General features: G+C 54.8%; 1 protein-coding gene across 6 annotated transcripts in view; it reads right to left on the reverse strand.

Moving 5' to 3' along the window:
- Nucleotides 1–6168, reverse strand: part of Ptprs (protein tyrosine phosphatase receptor type S) — a 65641-nt gene extending 59473 nt beyond the window's left edge. For 2 of the 6 annotated variants that reach the window (XM_031348472.1, XM_031348473.1), the window contains exon 1: nt 6025–6167. The gene's annotated coding sequence lies outside the window, so the exon portion shown is untranslated. Of the gene's footprint in view, nt 1–6024 lie in introns of all 6 variants that reach the window. The other 4 variants (XM_031348476.1, XM_031348475.1, XM_031348469.1 and 1 more) reach the window with 3 other exon arrangements.
- Nucleotides 6169–19559: the final 13391 nt, after the last annotated feature.

The raw sequence follows: 19559 nt of genomic DNA on the forward strand, positions 1-19559 counted from the left end.
GGGGGGACACGGGAGGGGGCACGGGAGGGGGACATGGGAGGGGGGACACGGGAAGAACACGAGAGAAAGATGAAAGGGGGATGCGGAAGACCGGCAGGAGGGCTAAGGGAAACAGGAGGGGGTGGGAGGTCCCCCATGCTGCCTGACGCCACCGAACCCCGATGCTGCCTCTTCTTCCTCCCACTGGGGAAACTGAGGCTGTAGTCCACAGAACACTCCAAGGCCTTGAATCTGGAGCCTTGCTCATGTGACTTCCAGCGCCCCACCTGAACCTGGAGCTCGCTGATTAGGTGCTGTATGACCCCTCCCCAAGCCCCAGCGCCCGGGTTACAGGGTCACGAGGTCACGGGGTCACAAGGCAGTACCTCAATCCGCGTTTCCTGTGTTGACACCTCAGGCACTGGATGGCTCCGCTCTGGGCCAGATGCCACGGAGGGCAGCTGAGAGAGGTCACATGAGCACCTAAGGCCACACAACAATCCCCCTGCGCCCGCTTTCATGGTCCTTGGCCAAGGCCAGAAGGGCACCCAGCCGATGGCAGCCCAGACGGAAGCCCCGTGCACAGGGGAAGGTCATGAGGCCGCATGGCCAGAGAGAGGCGGAAGGGGCCTGGGAACCCCAGCTGCTGGAATAGCATGCTAACCAGAGACACTTAGCAACTGTCCCAAGATCACACAGTTGCAGGGAACAAAACCCAACTACTGGGCTCTTGTCCAAAGAAGAAAGAGGACTCGGTGGGCTCCTCAGAGTCGACGAAAACCACTTTGAGCAGGACTTAGAGGCCCCAGCCTTTCAATACTCTCTCCCTCCTTGTGTGTCAGTTTCTCCATCTGCAAGACACAGGCTCCACTCAAGGGGCTCTGAAACCCAGTATCCAGCACCTGGTGCCCAAGGCTCTCTGCCTGCTCGGCTGTCCTCTGGGCTGCTGATCCTCAGTCACAGGGTTGATGGTTCTGCCAGCTGTGTGACCATGGAAAAGATGCTAACCCTCTCTGGGCAGGGCCTTATCTCTCTGTGGCCTCGGTGCCTGTACGGGGTAGCCCAGGCTCCTGGCACCCCAGCCACTCAGTCACCACCTGTCTCCCATCCACTGAAGGATCCCTGGGGTAATGTAGACACAATGCACTGACATCTGGGGAAACTGAGGGACATGGATGACTCCTGTGTAGCTATGTCCTAGCCTGTGGATGGTGGTGCTGGGGAGTGGAAGCACTGGGGAGTGGGGGGTGCTGGGGAGTGGGAGCACTGAGGAGTGGGAGCACTGAGGAGTGGGGGCCCTCCCCAGACTTAGAGTTTTTGTTCACTCCATGAGGCTCTCTGGAAGCTAGAGACCTGGGGACTGGAATAAAATGGCCAATTTCACAACAACGAGGGTGTGACATGTGACACAGACTGACAGAGATTGAGTACTGGTGAAATAGAAGACTTGTAGCTCAGGCTAGCCTCAACTGCCTCCCTCCCACGTAATACAGAATGACCTCGAATTCTTGCTCTTCCTGCCTCAACCTCCTGAGTGCTGGAATGACATCGACCACTAAGAAGCTGCTCTTTCTGTGGCTTCCTGACTCAGTTTCCCCCTTTTAACCACTGGGAGGTTCCTAGCACCACACTGGCCCAGCTGATTCCACACTGTGCGGTGTGGCCTTAGAGACATCCTCTCCCTCTCTGGGCCATCCTGGACCCTTTCCTCAGAGCCAATGTCCCTGCTAATGTTGGAGAATTCTGGGAAACCGTCCAAGTGTTTCCTCTTTGAACTTTTTAAAATCAACTTTTTATTTTATGCATTTTAGCGACGTAGGAGTTCTTGCTTCCAGCATGTGGCCACAAGCACTTTACCAGCTGAACCCTTTCTGGATGTGGTAGCCCAGGCTAGCCTCAGACCTCTGAGCCTCCCATCTGAGGAGCTGTAGGCAGGCTGGTCCTCCCAGAGCCCCTCAGAGGTCATTCCCGCCCACCTTGGGCCCCCCATGGCCCCGCAAAAGTGGGGCAACCTCGTTAGGCAGCCAGCGGCGGGGAATGCCCCAGTTTACAGCGCTGAGTCATCCAACACTCTGGAGGGGCTGCAGATGAGGCTGGGGGATGCCAGTGAGCACGGACTCACTAGGAAGTCTCATGCAAAAATCAGTAACAAACCTCAACACAGTGGTCCTAACCGTTGAGCGTCCAATGTATACATTCCCGACAAGCCCTGGGGTGGGTACTGTCCCTTTTATTTACAGAGGAGGGGAAAACACAACAATATAGAGAGGTCGAGCAGCTGTCCCTAGACCACAGCCAGCAAGCCGCAGACATGGGATTTGAACCTTTGCACGATCCTTCCTCTACCTCCCAGAGTACCACTCTCGGGCTGCGTGACTCGAAACCCTTTCTGGCCCTCTGTCTAGCGTAAGCACCAGCCACCACGCGGCGCCATCCTCGCCGCACATCCTTTTATTTGCTAATCACGGGGTTAATTATCAGCTGAATTCGATTAAACACCCACAGGCGTAGGACTTAGAGGGAGACAACCCCACGGAGGCGACATCCGGTCCCGCCCGCGCGAGGTCACGAGTGGCTTCCCCCTGGTGAGCCTGGGAAAGATTAGGTGGCAGCGAGACACAGCGTAGTCTGGAAATGCAGCAGGGGTGGCACAGCAGAGCACCGGGGAACAGTGTGGTCACTCAAAAGCAAAGGGGATCTCCCAAAAGAGGGCGGACGCTTGAGTCAGCTCCAGGAAGCCGAGAAGGACTGAGTGCAGGGCATGGGCCGTAGGAGCTGAACCGCAGGTTTGTTCTCAACTACAGGTACCACGGAGAAATGCGTCAATCCCTGGCCGCAGCTCGGCCAGGCGGAGGGGGGCGGGGCAGCGCAGAAGGAAGAAGAGAAGACCAAATTAAAGCGGAGTCACCTGTCGCCTGAACGCTAGGAAGATGACACGACCCGACACTTCGAGGCGTAAGAAAAACAGGGAAGCCACACATGGCCCCTGAGATCAAGATAGGGCTACCCTGACATCACAGTCGTGCTGTGCGACCTCAGACAAAATTACCCTCTCTGGTCGCTCTTCGCAAACCACAGCTCCTAATCCCTAAGGTCAAAGAGCCCCCTGCACCTCATACGCAGGTCCCCCAATCCGTGGACCCCGCTCCCCAGCTACTCTATCCTCCCCGCCCGCAGCCCTGGCTCCCCCAGCAGTTCTGCCCCCTCCCCCAGCCCCACTGTCCCGATTTCTGGGGAGACTCTGCCCCTGTTGGTGCGTCCTCGGTCTTTGTTGAGGACCCTCCGGTGAATCTTGGTCGTGGTATGGCTGTCGGCCAAGTGCAGCTTCCCCACAACCCCCAGCTCCGGCCACAGAGGACAGACGAAGGGCGGCCTCCTCCTCTCTCGACTTCCAGGTTCTGGGACGTCAGGTGCAAGGGAGAGGAAGTGGTGGGGACCTGGTGGCCTTTCCTCATCCAAACGCTGGACCAGAGAGGGCTAGAGCTGAGCTCTGGGATGCTCAGCAGACGGAGAACAGTCCTATCTTAGGTGCATATCTCTCTCTCATGAGGGACCCTCGGCTGAGGAACACCCCCAAAAGGAAACCACAATCACGCAACATTCTACAGTCCCCACCAGATCCCAAGACTCTCCCCTCCGGCTAAGTCACAAGCCGATGAGTGGCGATCAGGACGACAGCCAGGGCTCAGCGCTGCTAGGTGTCCCCCGACCCGGCGGGTTTATAAATATCTATCTTTATTTTTAGGCTTTTCCTCCGGCTCGCCCCACCCCGAACTTTCTTAATGCTCCCTCCTTTCCCCCACGCGGCGGCTGAGACACAGGGAACAGGCGAGCGCAGGGCCAGCGAGACAGGGCTACACGGCAGGTGAGGACATCCGAGAAGCCACAGGTCCACGGACACCGAGAGACACAAAAACTCAGCCCAGCAGGGGAAACCGAGTCACCAAGAGGCACTTGGCCGTCTTTGAGTCCACTAGGGACACGGGGACACCCCGACTTCCTGGGGTGGAGACAAGGGCCCTAGAGGCTCTGAGACTAATCCAGTGTGCGGAGAGTCACGGCCACACTGCAGCGTGGGGACAGTGGATGTGGGGTCCCCAGGAGTCCCCAATCCCATGGGACCCGCGGACAGACCTCACAGCCTTCCCGGCCACACCTGGCCAGCATCGCTGTCCCCTGCCGGCGCCACCCCGAGACTGGCACCTGGCCACAGCCCCCCAAGCCTCCGGGGACACAGATGTCACCCTCCAGGGCGCGATACCAGCGGCAGAGCTCGCCTGGCAGCCCGGGCTCCGGCGACGGTTCGTTCGCCCTGAGCCCAATTAGGAGGATGCTCAGGGCGATCTCAGCGGCGGGTGGCTGGTTCCCCCCGGGGAACTGGGGGTGGGAAAGCCGTCCCCAAGAAGAAATGCAATGTCATGGTGAGGGTGTGTCCCCCACCCATCCTCCCTGGGCCCCCACAGGAGACAGGACGGGAGTTTGTGGGTCTCTGGAGACCCAGGCGCGATGGGCAGGGAGACGGACCCGAGGCCAGTCACAAACATTCTCTGGGACCTAACTGTCCCCGCACTGTTCCGATCTGGGGACTCTTGGGGTTGGCCGTGGCGGGAAGCCGCCCCCAGCTCCAGCTGCCCTCCTGCAGCCGCCAAGAAATCAGCTGGCAGAAGGCAGGAGCGGGGACAGAAGGCAGCTGGAGATTGACAGGGGGAGGGACACAAAGAAAGGAGAAAAGACCGGGCAGGGGGAGGGGAGTCTATGCAAATGGCAGCTCCCACTACCCGGCCTTTAATGAAGGAAGGAGTCGCAGCTGGCGAAAGGGGCCTGGAGACCGAGTAGGAGGGTCCCAGGCTAGCCCAGACAAAGCAGACAGCCTTTCTGTGCACTGTAGGGACAGCAGCACCCCCCGGGGGGCACAGAAGCCAGGACCCAGGGACCAGGTGCAGAAAGATGGGTGAAGAGGATGTGTTCACCAATCTAACACCCTCGGGATCCCTCTCGCTCTGTAGCAGACTCTTTGGGTCCCCGAGTGCCCGTCCTGGCTTGGGACACCTCAGAGGTCTCCCGGTGCGCATCAAGGACGGTTTATTGGGGGAGGGACATCCTTGCTCAGGTTGGAGAATGAGCGTAAGGGAACCCCTAGCAGGCCAGGAGACACCCGGGCAAGTGACCATGAGGAGGTTCTACTGAAGGGAGGGATGAGGTGAGGGGTGACCGAGAAGATGGGCGCTCACACCTGCTGCAGGTTTTCGGGGGCATGTGGAGGCAGATTTGAGAGCAAGGAAAGGGGTAACAGACAGGGATTTGGGGGTGTGGCAATCAAAAAGATCCTCGTTCGTAGTGGTGCTGGGGTTTGGGGGTGAGGAGGCTCCACAAAGAGCGGGGAACTTGGCCCTGACCCAGCTCGCATTGCAACCGGGGGCTCCTGCTCTCGGACCCCATTTCCTTCTGCGCCCCAGTCCCCGCCCCCAGTGACGTCACCACCCTCAGCCAGTTGGGGGCTCTTGGGGTGTACCGGGGGCCTTAGGGCCGCAGGCTGGCTCCCCGGGGTTCCCCACGAGCCCCCGCATCGCGAGGACTGGTGAATGAGGAGTCCCAATCCCAGAGCTGGGAGAGGTCGAGGGTTGGGGGCGCCCGAACCGCAGAAGGGTGGAACCGAAGCCCCAGGTGAGCTGAAGCGCCTGGCCCGGTCTGCAGCTCCAGACGCCGACTCCGCGCACCGCACACCGCGTCCCCACCCGGCTGGTGCAGTCGGTGACCCTGGGCACCGGCCAAGGCCCCCTCTCGCGTCCTCATCCCTCCTGGTTCCCGTCTCTACCGGTTCCCGTCTCTGTGGGTCTTTGTCCCACCGGGTCTACATCCCTCGCGGTCCCCATTCCTCCAGCTCCATCCCTCCAGGTCCTCCACATCCCTCTCCTTCTTGCAGAATCCGATCAAGGCTGCAGCCCGGATTCCCTTCAGAGCACAAAGGCCGGGAAGCTTGGAAGCACAAAGCCGGCGCCGCCCACCCCGCCCCTGTGTCCCCCGTGCGCCCGTGCACCCCGGTACCTGCGGGCTCCGCATGCTGCTCCCGGCACCGGGTCGGCCCGGGCTCCGGCGGCTCCGCGTGCGCGCGCGGCCCGAGCTGCCTGGCGGGCGGGGCAAAACCCCACTGCGGCTCGCGCGCCCCCAGTCGATGACGTCACCCCTTCCGCCGCCGCGGCCCTGGGGCCTGGCCGAGTACGGTACTGGGCCTGCGCGCAGAGGCCTGCCCAGTGAGGAGGCGCTGCAGGGTCACGTGCTGCAGGAGCCTGTAGAAGGCCCGGGAGCACGTGGGACGTGGGACACGTGGCCCGGCCTGTCTCCCCTTGATTCTTTTAAATTCAAGTTTTGGTGTAGTCCATGCTGGCCTCAAGTTACACTGAGGACGACCTGATCCTCCTGTCTTCTCACTCTGCTTCCTTTGACCAAAATATCCTTTCCCTAGAATCTTTCCCATCAAGCCCACCTTGCTGGCGGAAGAGACTGAAGCAGGAGGACGTCGTTTTTGAACAGCCTGGGATAACAATGAATTCTAGACCAGCTAGGAAAAAGCAGGATGACCCTGGCATTAAAAAAAAAAAAAAGGTGGGAGTGGGGGCTCAAGATGGCTTCGGCACATAGAGGTGTTTGCTGCCCATGCCTGAGAACCTGACTTCAATCCCCAAAGTCCCACAATGGAAGGAGGAATCTGACTCCTAGTTGGCGCTGACCTCCACATGCACACGCATACCCATGTCCACGGAGTTACTAGACATGCCAAACAAATGAAAAAGCAGCAAAAGACTGAAAAACACCTTAAAGAAGAGTGTAGTCATGGGCATGGGGGTGCATAACTTTTAGACAGCAGCAGGAGGATAGCCGCAAGTGTGAGTCCAGTGTGGGCTGCACTGTGTACCCTGCTTCGAACAACGAAAATATTTTACTTCACAATCTGGGTTTTTCCCCCTCTGGAATTCATTCATTCGGACCCAGAGCTGAAGACACGAGCAAGAGTCTGGAGCCGAAGAGTCCGGGCAGAAGGACTGGGTCATAAACAGGGAAGAGCGCCATGAATAATTGACAAGGAGCCTAAATTAAGAGCAGGGCTTCCCAGCGCTGACACCGCGGCCAGTTTAGCAGAGCCGGCTTTGTCCTCTTGCCTGACTGGGGTGACCCTGATTGGCATACGTGGTCCATACACCAAGTGCTAGTCGAGACATAGTAGGTGCCGAAGCTTTGCATAGTGTTCAGGGGCCCTTAGTATAGTTTTTTGTGCACAGCAGGTACTTGAAGTTAGAGTACTCCGTGGAGATGCCTGGTGTTGCACACAGGTGCCATATCCTTGCATAGTCCCTGCGGGTATGTGGCATTGTTGACTGCACACAGTGTGTACTTATATGCTCTGGAGCTGGGTGCTGGCAGGGCTGGCCATGCCAGAGCAGACGGGTCATCCATCAGGAAGGAACCAGGCCTTGCCTTGTTTGTCCGAACTGAGTAACCGCTTCTGCCCCCGGGTCCTCGTGAGCAGCGAAGGGGAACATGTAAACGTGACATGTCTGAGAATCTTGAAGCTTCCAGTGGCCATTCATCCACCCTCAGATCCCGGCTGTACTAAATGCCGTTTACACAGAAGTAACAAAACAGAACAATCGGTCTGCAGCTGACAGGGCATAGACAGGCAACAATACATCAACCCAAAGCAGGTTATGTGTTCAGCCACGTAGGGCCACCATCGCTGCCTCTGCTTCAGTCACAGCAGCGTCCTCTTCTCCTCCATTACCCCTACTCCTCCCACACAGGTTCCCTCCCGCCCTTGGGCCCTCCCACGAGATGTTCCTTTCACTGCCTTTCATAGAGATGACCATTCCCAGCGCCTCTTCCAGACAGACTACTCCCAATGCTGTGCAGAGGTATTCTCATAGTTAGAAGTGATGTCATGGCCCCTGGTTTGCTTCTCACGAGTCTCCTTGATGTCTCTGTGTGGCAACAGCTAGTGACTTAGGGCATCCTACCAATGACCTAAATTGGTAGAGCCTAGAATTCCCCAGCAAGGAGCTTGGGGTGTGGCTCGGTGCTAAGGTGTGGTCAGTGCTTAACTTTGCACAATGATTTTGGCTTATTCTGTCATTGTTGCTGCATCCAGCCCCCTAAGGGGAGGTGCTGAGCAGTGACCATATTTAAACAGACCAGCAGAACTGGTATTCTCTGGAGGGGGCTGTGTTGGGTCCAGGACGGGACCCAGTGGGCTCTAAACTTCTGCTTTCTGCCCATCCTGGCACACGGAGGGCGGTGTGACTCATTGTTGCGTGAAAAGTTCGCTCTCTGGAACTTTCCCTCCCTCCTGAACTGGTGGGACTGAAGGGGCTCTCCCCAGATGCCCAACCTCTTCTTGGCAACTTTCGAGTTCCTGGTAATTATTTCCTCTGTTTCCTTCCTTCCTTCCTTCCTTCCTTCCTTCCTTCCTATCTTTCTTTCTTCTTTTTTTTAATTCCAGTGAAGTACCTAGTGTCCACAAACAGGATTCTTGTAGCTGAGTGGGGATCCTGTAATTGGAGCTCATGCTTTCAGGAGGCAGAGATGGGAGGATGAGGGTTTAAGGTTCAACTGTAGGACGAACTTAAGGTCAGCCTGAGGTAAAGACTCTTTTCTCAAAATAAAAATACCAGAAGGGCTGTGGGCAGGGCTCAGGTCGAGCTTGGGCAGAGGGCTCAAGCTCCACCGTGGGACAGAAACTCCAGCCCAGGTCTACATGATTCAAAGTCTGTGCCGTCTCGGGTGGCTGGGATCAGTCTGTCACGGGTGGCTGGGACCAGGTCGAGAAGGCCACAGCCTGCGACTCAAGGGTGCCCAGAATGTGCAGTCTGCATCACCGCATCACAGCAGAGAAACTGAAGCTGCCAGATAAGAGTGATTGTGGGGCTCTGGGATATGTTTGGGACAGAGTTACACTAAGCAAGGTTGACCTCAAATTTCCCACCTTCTTGTTTCATCCTCCTGAATGCTGAAATAATTGGTGTGCACTATCACACAAGCTCGGGACCAAGCATGGTTTCCAATGACAAACGCCTGTGATGGTAGAAAAGGCCTGGGACAGGACAGAGCCCAAGCTGGAGGTGCACAGAAACCTTTGTGGCTGCAGCAGAACCTGGGGGAAGGGAGCAGGAGGGTGGGGCAGAGTGGGCTGCAGGAAGGGCTTGCGCTGTGGGGGAGAATGGGAGCTATGGAGAGTGATATGCGGAAAGCTGACCCTGTGTTCACTGCTGCCCTCTGGTGGTAGCTCCAGTAGCTAGCTCATGAAAGAGCTGCCTACAACCCCAAAGCTGGACTCACTGAGTACAGCCTCTGTTCCACCCCGTTCCTGGCATACTGTCCTCCAAGGATCTAGCTATGGTTGGTGCTCTGTGCAACAAAACAGGCACAGGAGGGTTAAAGACCTGCCTGGTGTCACATGAAACAGGCAGGAGTGGAAACCCATTTTCTGTATGCTGATAAGAGTTTTGGCAAGCATGGGCAGGAGGAGGGTTTGATTTTGAGATGGGGTCCTCTTTGCCCTGGCATGTAAGGCTCCTGAGAAGATGAAAGCAAGTGGAGTCCCCCAGCCCCTGGACTGGCTGGACATGCATGTTCCTGCTCCCAGGGCCGGAGAGGGGCCTGACGGGTTTGGGCCCCGCAAAGACTTACACAGTTTCAGTTCTTATTTCCCTGAAGCCCCGCACACAGTTTCCTCACCCATCGTCCTCTGGTTGTTCTTCCTGTGTCTCACTATGCCTATGCTCACCCATGTCCTCAGGTCAGCCCAGGGTTAATCTTAGACACCTCTCCTTGTTGGGACACAAAGACCTGATGTGGGACAAACACTTGGTTGCTGGAACAGAATGTTCAAAGGCCCTGGGGCTGGAGAACACCAGTCTCCAGAAAGCATAGTTGAAGGGCCCTCTGTGGGAAGAGGGGGAGACACGGCCTTGTGCCCTCTATTGTTGGATTGTCATCGACTTGATCAGCTGGGGAGTCAGCAAGGGCTGCTCCAATCAGCATGTGGCAGCTGCTCAGCACCCTCAGATTCAAACTTGGGAGTCAAGTGATGGTGGAAAAGCTAAAAGGAGGAGAAAGGGACATGCCGTTCCAACTTGGTGGGGGCTGGGGAGAGTCCAAGTGTAAAGATAGACACTTCCTGTCCTCAAAGCTGCCTACACTGGGTCCTCCATGCTGGTGAGAGTTCTGCATAGAGGCTTTGCAGGCCACAGGAGGCCCCTGTCCTCAAAGGTCACATCAAGGTAATGCTTGGTCCACATAGGTTCCTCCCTGAGTCCTGTGTTTTAGGTGTTTTGTTTTGTTTTGTTTTGTTTTGTTTGGGGAAGGGCAGTACTCCATATATAGCTTACAAAGAAAGTTCTGAAAGACTCAGAGACAACCTGAAATATCTGACACCATGTCTCATTAAAAAATAAATATGCTGGGGGAGTGGGGAGTGCTGACCCAAGCCTTTAATCCCAGCACTCAGGAGGCAGAGGCAATTGGATCTCTGAGTTCAAGGCCAGCCTGGTCTACAGAGTTCCAGGACAGCCAGGGCTACACAAAGAAACCCTGTCTCAACAAAGCAAAAGAAAACAAAACCAACAAAAATATTATAAGCATCAATCTCAGAGCAGGGAAAGAAATTTTAGAGTCTACTAGTGCTGTCTGCTTATTGGCTCCTGGAAAGAGCTCGGTTGTTGATTAGTGGTGTCTGCCACTAATCAGCTAGAACATAAGGGTCTGTGTGTTACGATGTGTGCTCTCCGGGGTCGAGAGGCAGCTTCTGCTCATAGAAACCACTCCATGACCTCCAAGGAGAGCATTAGAAAAGCCGTTGGCTGTCCTTGTCTGAACAGGCAGATGTGGAGCTTACTGAGACCCTATGATTGTGGGTTAAGTTGCTTCCTGTCTCTGACCCTTGGTTTTTTTCTTCTAAGAAAGGACTGAGAAGCCTTGCTGGTCTGGGGTTATTGGTGGCCTGCAGTGCCTGCTGCTTGGCTGCTCCAGGCTCTTGTGTGGAGCTCAAATCAATTCGTTTGCAGCTCCAGCCCCAGGGCTGATGCCAACTCTGCCCTGGAGATCTCAGATCCCCTTAGCCACATCGAACAGCTGTGTTCTGCCCCCATCTCCCATATCCACACTTGGTGACAGTGTGTGAGAGATGGAGACAGAGGAATCCTGGGCAGCTGTCCACACACCTGCCCTCCGCTCACTGCCCTTTGCCTGGATGGCCCCTGCCTGTGCCTGGCCACACTCCAGTGCTTGGCCCTGTGTCCCACTGCAGTGTTTATGTCTGCAGGTGGCCCAGGCAGCACTGCCTGCTTCAGCACTTGGCAGAGGCCTTGGTGAGGCAGAGGGAGAAGGGACATTGCTCAGTTTGGGCACAGAGTGGTCTTGTCTAGCTGTTGCCTTGAGCCTCTGTAGCCTAGGTTGGCCTTGAACTCCTAGCAGTCCTCCTGCCTCAGTTTCCCAAGTCCCCGGATAACAGACAACTGCAGCCATACTCAACCCCAGCTCTGTGGATGATTTCTTGTGGTGTTGTCCAAAAATGGCAGGAAAAAGGAAAAATGCAGCCAAGTTGGTGGGATCCAGTAAAACAGCATACCTGTGACCACAGCACTCAAGAGACAGGGTCAGATGGATCTCCACAAGTTCAAGGCTGACCAAATCTGCATAGTGAGCTCTTCTCAGCCATGGCTTCACACTGACACCTGCTTCAATAAAATAAAAAAGGGTGAGTATTAATATATGAATGAGAGCCGGGCATGGTGGCATACACCATTAGTCTAAGCACTTGGAAGGCAGAGGCAGGCAGATCTCTGAGTTTAAGACCAGCCTGGTCAACAAAGTGAGTTCCAGGACAGCCAGGGCTACACAGAAAGAACCTGTCTCAAAAAAATCAAAAGAACCCCCATAGGAGGAACAACGATATGAACTAACCAGTACTTCCAGAGCTCCCAGGGACTAAACCACTAACCAAAAAGTACACATGGGCCAGGCAGTGGTGGTGCACACCTTTAATCCCAGCACTTGGGAGGCAGAGGTAGGCGGATTTCTGAGTTCGAGGTCAGCCTGGTCTACAGAGTGAGCTCCAGGACAGCCAGGGCTACACAGAGAAACCCTGTCTCAAAAAAAAACCCAAAAAAACCCAAAAAAACAAAAAACAAACAAACAAACAAAAACAACAACAACAAAAAAGTACACATGGAGGGGCTCCAGCTGCATATGTAGCAGAGAATGATCTTGTCTGTCATCAGTGGGAGGAGATCAGTAGGCCCTTGGTCCTGAGAAGGTTCTATGCCCCAGTGTAGGGGAATGCTAGGGCCAGGAAGCAGTAGAGGGTTGGTTGGTGGGCAGGGGGAGGGGGGAAGGGATAGGGGATCACAGGACGACACAGTAGCAGCAGAGCATGATGAGGTCAACCATGCACCCTGAAGCTCGGGCAAAGGACTGTGGCAGTAGGAAGGGACAGGGCACTGGGCCTATGGCACTATGTAAGCTCTTTTGAATGCACAAGAGCAGAGAAGTGTGATTAAAATCCCATTTATGATTTTGATCTGCTGTGTGACTTTTTGAGAGTCCCTCTCTCTGTGTCTCATGCACTGCCCTCATCTACAAAGCAGGTTGATGAGTGGCTGGGAAGACTGTCTGCTCTTCTTTGCCAGACCAGAAGACCTCAAAAACTCCATTCTTTGGGCTGAGCCAGGTTTTCAGCTCCTGGCACCAGCCCGAGTAGGAACCCACAATCTCCTCAATGGTGACCTCACCCCTTCCTCCTTCTCCTCCCTCCCCTCCCTCCAGGGGACAGCCTTGGAGCAGATGATGCAACCTGGGGAAACTGAGTCCCTCAGGCCAGGGGTACTCCCAGCACACCTGACCTGGGAGAGGGGAGGGAGGGACTGAGGGAGGCATACACTCCAGGCACTGTGTACTCAGGGGAGGGGAAAGAGGGGAGGGGAGGGTGTCTCCTTTTCCTTGTTAGCCTCTCAGAGGAACCTGCTGCCCACAGAGGAAGAAGTCCTAAGCAGGGCAGAGGTGGCCTGCCTCTTCAGCCTGGGCCCGCAGCTTCTAGATCAAGACTTAGAGTTTTCTTTTTAAACCTTCCTGGAGATCATAAGAAAACAGTTTCAGTGGACTCCTTAGGACTTGAGGGGTGTCTCATTTCTAGATACTGAGCACATCAGCTCAAAGGCTTGTTTCACAAGAAGAGGGCAGACAGGCTGACCAATGTCACCACACAATGATCTGTCCACAGAGGTGTGAGATTCAACCACATAACACATCCTTATATACCAGGGTGAATCTCAGGAGGAATGTCTGGAACCCCACTATCCAGAGAGGGGAGCTGAAGCCAGTAAGGTCTGGTTACAATGGTGTTGGGACTGGAGGGGGCTGAGTGTTGGATTCTGCACCTGTAAGTGGGGGGACGGGGGAGACAGTGACAAGGAAGGTAGCAGAGGAAAACTGTGCAAGACACCTGGGGGAGGGGCAGCTGACACTTCAGGGGCAAGAGAGGTGACAGAGGTGGGGAAACAGCCAGGGTGTGAAGAAATGATAGGGTCACAGGCCATGGACCGATGAGGAGCTGGTTGGATGGATGGGAGGATAAGGCAGGGAAGGGTAGATGGATGGTGGGTAGGTAGATAGATGGGTGGGTGGATAGATGGGTGGATGGGTAGGTGGGTGGATAGATGGGTGGGTAGGTGGGTGGGTAGATAGGTGGGTGGGTGGATAGATGGGTGGGTGGGTAGGTGGATAGATGGGTGGGTGGGTAGATAGGTGGGTAGGTGGGTGGGTGGGTAGGTGAGTGGGTGGATAGATGAGTGGGTAGATGGGTGGATAGATGGGTGGGTGGGTAGGTGAGTGGGTGGGTAGGTGGGTGGATAGGTGAGTGGGTAGATGGGTGAATGGGTGGATGGGTGGGTGGACAGATGAGTAGATGTTTGGATGGATGGCAGGATAGGAGAAGGATGGATGGATGGATCAATGGATAGCTGTTTGGATGGATAGATAGCTGTTTTGGCAGATGTTTTGATGGGTGTTTGGATGGATGGATAGATGAATAGATGGGTGGATGGATGAGTGGGTAGATGAATGAGTGGATTGAAGGATATGTAGGTTGATATTCTTAGTTCCACTGATCTATGTCAGTCCCACATCCTATCTGACCTTTATTTCTGATCTAAGGTCCTTGGGGGAATCCTTGGTCCCTTCTCTGCCCACAGCACTAAAGCTCCACTTCCCTGTGACTTAAAGCACAAGTGTTCCTCTCATCCCTTAAAAGAGTGCCTGATCTCTCCCTGCTGCCCTCTTCCATCTGTCTTTCACTGCCTTTGTTCCACTCACAGGCAATGTTCAGGCTGCCTTGGGGTCTTTGAACAGGCCAGGCCCTCTGTGCTATCTCCTGGTTCCTTTGTCAATGCGCAGTCTCTTCTCTTGGCCTCTCCATGGCCTCCACGCTCCCCTCAGTCTGTTCCTGCTGCTTCTTCTCATTGTGACTTTGTTTCCTCTTCTAGCACATTCCATGGCTTCTCACACAGTCTTTATGAAGCAGATTTAGAGGCTGTGGCTGTGGCTGTGGCCATGGCTGTGGCTGTGGTACAGTGGCTGTGGCTGTGGCTGTGGCTGTGGCTGTGGTAAAGTGGCCATGGTGCTTACCTCACAAAGCTGAAGATCTGGGTTCCAATCCCAGGCACCACTTAAAGATAGGGGTGTGGTGCCTTGTAATGCACCCTTAAAGATGCAAGCGCTGGAGGATCCATGAGGCTTGATAGCTAGCCCATCAATAAACAAGCTCCATGTTCAGTGAGACTCTGCCTAAAGAACAAGCAAGAAGATGAGCAAGGATCCCTGATGTTATCCCATGGCTTTTGCCTACATGTGCTGACATTAAAGACTAAATATATGGAGCTGAAGCAAGGCCCAGTGTGGTCAGACCACTTGCAGGTCTGGCAGTCTTCAGGTAAGCTGGTCCCAGGCTAGCCCTCATAAGGTTTTGCAAGGATCTGCACTTAGGCGTATGCATGCCCACACACACACACACACACACACACACACACACACACACGAAATAAACCTATTTTAAGGGAGACACACTCATGTGCTAAACAGTCTATGGCTGGGGAGGCCTCCCCATGAGATCCACCTCAGACTGGTGTAGATGGCAATGGAGAAAGTCCTGCACATGATGAGTTGAAGGGCAGCCTGGGCTACAGAGTAAACCCCATGTGTGCAAAAATGGTAACAATCAGAGAAAAAACTGAAAAAAGAAGACCTTTTGAAGGCACCAGAGGCCTGGCCTCCTCACTCACCATCTTGCCTTGGCCTCTGCATGTCCTCAGCCTCCCCACACAAACACCAGCCTTGTCTCCCTCCCTCTTCCCTTCCCTCCCCTTCTCCCTTCAGCCTCCTCTCTCCTGGCTGCTATCCCAGTCTGATTGCTGACCTTCAGTGCGCAAGCGTAAGCCTTTCGCACCCCAGCCCAGCCCACATGAGCCTGGGAAGAAATGTAAAGGTCATGGTCTATAATTGAATTTTCTTGGAGATAAAAATAGAATCTTTGTAATCGGTTAAATGGTGCCGAGGAAGGTGGGGCTGTGCAGGGATGGGGCACCACTTTGGGGGGGGGGTCCTGCAAGTGCAATGGGAGGCCTGCTGGGGGAATAGGAAAGTCCCACATGGTCCCAGGAAGCTTCCCCAGAAGCCTAGGGGGCTAGCCTAGAAGCTAGAGGGCATTTCCAGAAATTTCTCCTCCACAAAAGCTAGAGAGTGTGAGATTTTCTGGGTAGAGGAAGGCAGGATGTTCATCCTGGGTCCTGTGTGTTCAGAACCGTCCATGACTCCCACTCTTCTCCCCGTGTGGCTTCCTTTTGAGTTCCTGCCTCAGAACACAAGTTCTTGTATCTGGAATGTTCTCTGCTTACTTGGTGGAACTCATCAGGGCAGACTGGCCTTCTTTCATTTCCAGTAACCCTTTCACCACACACAGCAGCACCCAGGGCCCAGCAGGCCCACAGCCCTCAGATGAATCCGAGCCCCACCACCATTTGTTTTTATAAATAAAGTTTTATTGACACACATCCCTGTTGTTTGCAGCCAATGTCTGCTTTCAAAGACCCCCATAGATCAGGGGTGAGGTGCGGGATTCTAGGAACATCTCCATTTCTAGTCAGCCTCTCTGTCCATGGAGCCTCATATGTCGTTGCGTGATGGATGGGAGTGAGATGTGGCTACCAGGCAACAGTCCTTGCAAGCCCTTACCTGGCCCTGTGCCCTGAGGCTGAGTTTATCAGTCTCTGACATCTGTTAACCAACCATCCTAATGAATTGATTAACGTGTACATTATACATGGCTCCATGCTATATTCCTTCACAGGGGAAGCATTGCAATTGTCACTTCCACACATTAGGACCTTATTGTATACAGTCAGTGGTCACCTGGCAGGTGTTCACCTGGCCGAGTGATCGTCAGGTTCTAACAGCCTCTAAGCAGCACCCACGCTGCCCTGAGCACGGTGGGAGCAGAAAGTCACAGCCTGTCTCCAGAGGGCACTGTCCAGAGGGCACTGTCCAGAGGGCACTGTCCAGAGGGCATGTGTACTCCAGAGCCTCAAATCCTTGTTGTATAGTGTAACTGTGCACACAAAGTCACTTTCTGCTGCTGGTGGTGCTTGGATGGTGGGTACTGCAGCCTAGAACTCACTATTAGACCAAGCTGGCCTTGAACTCAGAGATCCACCTGTCTTGGTTCATTTTGACACAGTGTCTCTCACTGATCAGGCCTGTGAGGCCCAGAGACCTTCCTGTCTCCTCTGCAGCTTTGATTTCACAGACACCAGCTGCACCAGATGGCAGGCATGTGGGCTCTGTGGATTGGAGTTCAGTTCCTCTTGCTTTCTCTGCAAGAGCTTTACCCATGCATGGATCCATCTCCCTAGTACCAAGGTTGTACCAACTGGGAATCCATGAAGGAATCTGAGAGAAGCATTTTCTAGAAATTTCTTCAGAGGAGAAGGAGAGCAAGCACCATGAGCAGGATGCCCTGGGGATCTGAAAGTGTTTTTGTTACACAGGCTATCACAGCCTGACTAACAGCTATACATCACAACAGTCCACACACCCACAGAGGTTGGTCTCCTGCTGGATGTAGAAGCAAAGCCAAGTGGGGCGACCTTCACTTTCCTGGTTTGTCAAGCTCTGTTCTGTGGACACATTGCAGAACTCTCCAGCTGGGCAGGAGCCATTGTGCTGTGGCTGCTTAGCATAAGAGGCTCTAGTAGGTTCTGTGATGTCTTGGCAAAAAACACAGAGCAAATATAGCTGGAGAGATGGGGAGGATCTAGGGTGACGTGTGTTCCCCCGCCCCGGGGCATTTGCATCGGCCCTGGGGCATTTGCACCAATGCTGAATTCTCCCCAATGAGTCTCACCTTGCTCACATTCTGTCTGCCCCCACAGCTGCTGCCAGGGACTTTCCTGCTCCTTCTCTTCATTGCCTGGTTGCTGGGATCTTGTCTCTTACAGGTTTGGTACTCAATGCCTGAATGAATCAAAGGCAGAGGGAGAGGGTTGCAGGGGTTTTGGGTCAGGTCTTCCCCCAGATCCCCTTTCTGTCTAGTGTGGGTGGTGTCCGCTAGGCTGCGACAACCTCCTGCTGGGGTCGCTGTGCTGGCATGGCCTGACATTTGTTACCGGGATGGAACATCTGGACCATGTGTGGCTGGCAGCTGGTAGGAGCCGGAGTGGCAGGCAGCCAAGCGATGACGAAGACATCTCCACCGTGACACGCCCCCGTGATTAGGCAGACCCCAGTTCCATGCTGATCCCCCAGCCCAGGCCACAGGGCCACTGTGGACAGCTCAGCCTGGATCAGGTCACCTCAAGAGTCTAGCGCGCTCTGGTGTGGTTTGGACATGTTAGAAGTAGCCCGGGCCTTTGCACAGCCTCATGGCTGAGCCACACTCTAGCTTCTTTGACCTTGTTTTTGGGGGACAAAGTCTGGCTGAGTAGCCCAGGCTAGCCCTGACCCTTGTCCCTCCGGACTCCTGTGCAGAGTGAAGGCTCTAGAAGCAGGAGAGCCACGTGAAGGCCTAGACTCTTCCTTAGAGGTTTTGTGGTGTTAGGGAGAGCGGCTGAGGGTCTCCCAGATGAATCCTCCCATAAAGCGATTTTATCCGGTCCCTGAGCCCCTTGGGAACCAAGGAGTTAAAGCCAGGATTCCCATCCAGACCCAGAGAAAGGTGCCCAGGCCCTAGCAATGACCCCGCGGCTGACCTTTGCTGGCAGCCGGCTCAGCCTATGAGGAAGCACAGCGGGTGCGGAGGAAACGGTTGCCATGACACCAGGAGCCGCTGGTCTCTGGAATGGCTGGTCTGAGGGTTAGGGGCTGGCAAGGGGGGGGGGGTGCTTACTGCGTAACCATGGCAACTCTGCAGCCTCAGGGCACCCGGGTGCCCATACCAATCCACCAAGAATACCCAGAGAATGGCTGGCGATCTCTGCCTTGACTCAGACTGGGAAACTGAGGTCCATGAACACCTGTCACTTCCTTCTGCCTACTCTGAGTTACAGTCCTGGAATAAAAACCCACACTTGGCCGGGCAGTGGTGGCGCACGCCTTTAGTCCCAGCACTTGAGAGGCAGAGGCAGGTAGATTTCTGAGTTCAAGGCCAGCCTAGTCTACAGAGTGAGTTCCAGGACAGCCAGGGCTGCACAGAGAAACCCTTTCTCTAAAAACACCAAAAAAAAAACAAAAAACCAAAAGAACCAAGCCACACTTGCTGTTTGACAATGTCAGGAAGTCCCTGGCGGGGGGTGGGGGAAGGGAGGATGGAGACAGATTTAGGAGACCAAATTTATGGGTCCTCCGGGATTAGCTGGAGTAACCCTGGAAGGCTTCCTAGTGGAGGCACCTTTATAAACCTCCCCAAGTACTGTGAAGTCCCAGCCAGGACCATCTTGGCACTCACTGATTCCTCCTCAAGGATTCTCCAGCCAGGTGCTTGTGCATGCCTTGGGAGACAGAGTTCAAGGCCAGCCTGGGTTACAAAGTGAAGCCCTGTCTCAAACTAACTAAATACTAAACCTTGCAAATGACCACTCCAGTCCTCTCCTGCACAATCAGATGGGTCATTTAATTCCAGAATAGTCTCAGGTCTGCTCGTACGTATCCTCCTGGCTGTGTCAACCATCCTTTCCCCTTATCACAGCAGGAAGAGCCTCAAACCTTAGTCACCTCATGTGTCTGCCCCAGCCCAGGCCCAGCAAGGTGGCAGGAAAGGCACCAGGCCTGTGGAAACAGCATGTGCAGAGGTTCTGAGAACCTGGTGGGACACAAGGGGGACTTACATGCCCAATGGCAGCACACAGACAGGGGTTAGTAGCACTGGAATGCCCCATGGGGCATCCCCTCTCCAACCTCTTCCCAGAGTCACCTTTGTCATGTAGGTGCCTTCTCTTCTGTCTCCTTAGGCTATCTCCAAGACTGACCTAGAATGACAATGACATGAAAATCAAGGTGCTGGGGAGGCAGAGGCTCTGCAGTCAACAGTGTGCAAGGCTCTTGCAGAG

This window comes from Mastomys coucha, unplaced genomic scaffold, assembly GCF_008632895.1.
Source record: "Mastomys coucha isolate ucsf_1 unplaced genomic scaffold, UCSF_Mcou_1 pScaffold3, whole genome shotgun sequence".
Lineage (NCBI taxonomy): Eukaryota > Metazoa > Chordata > Mammalia > Rodentia > Muridae > Mastomys > Mastomys coucha.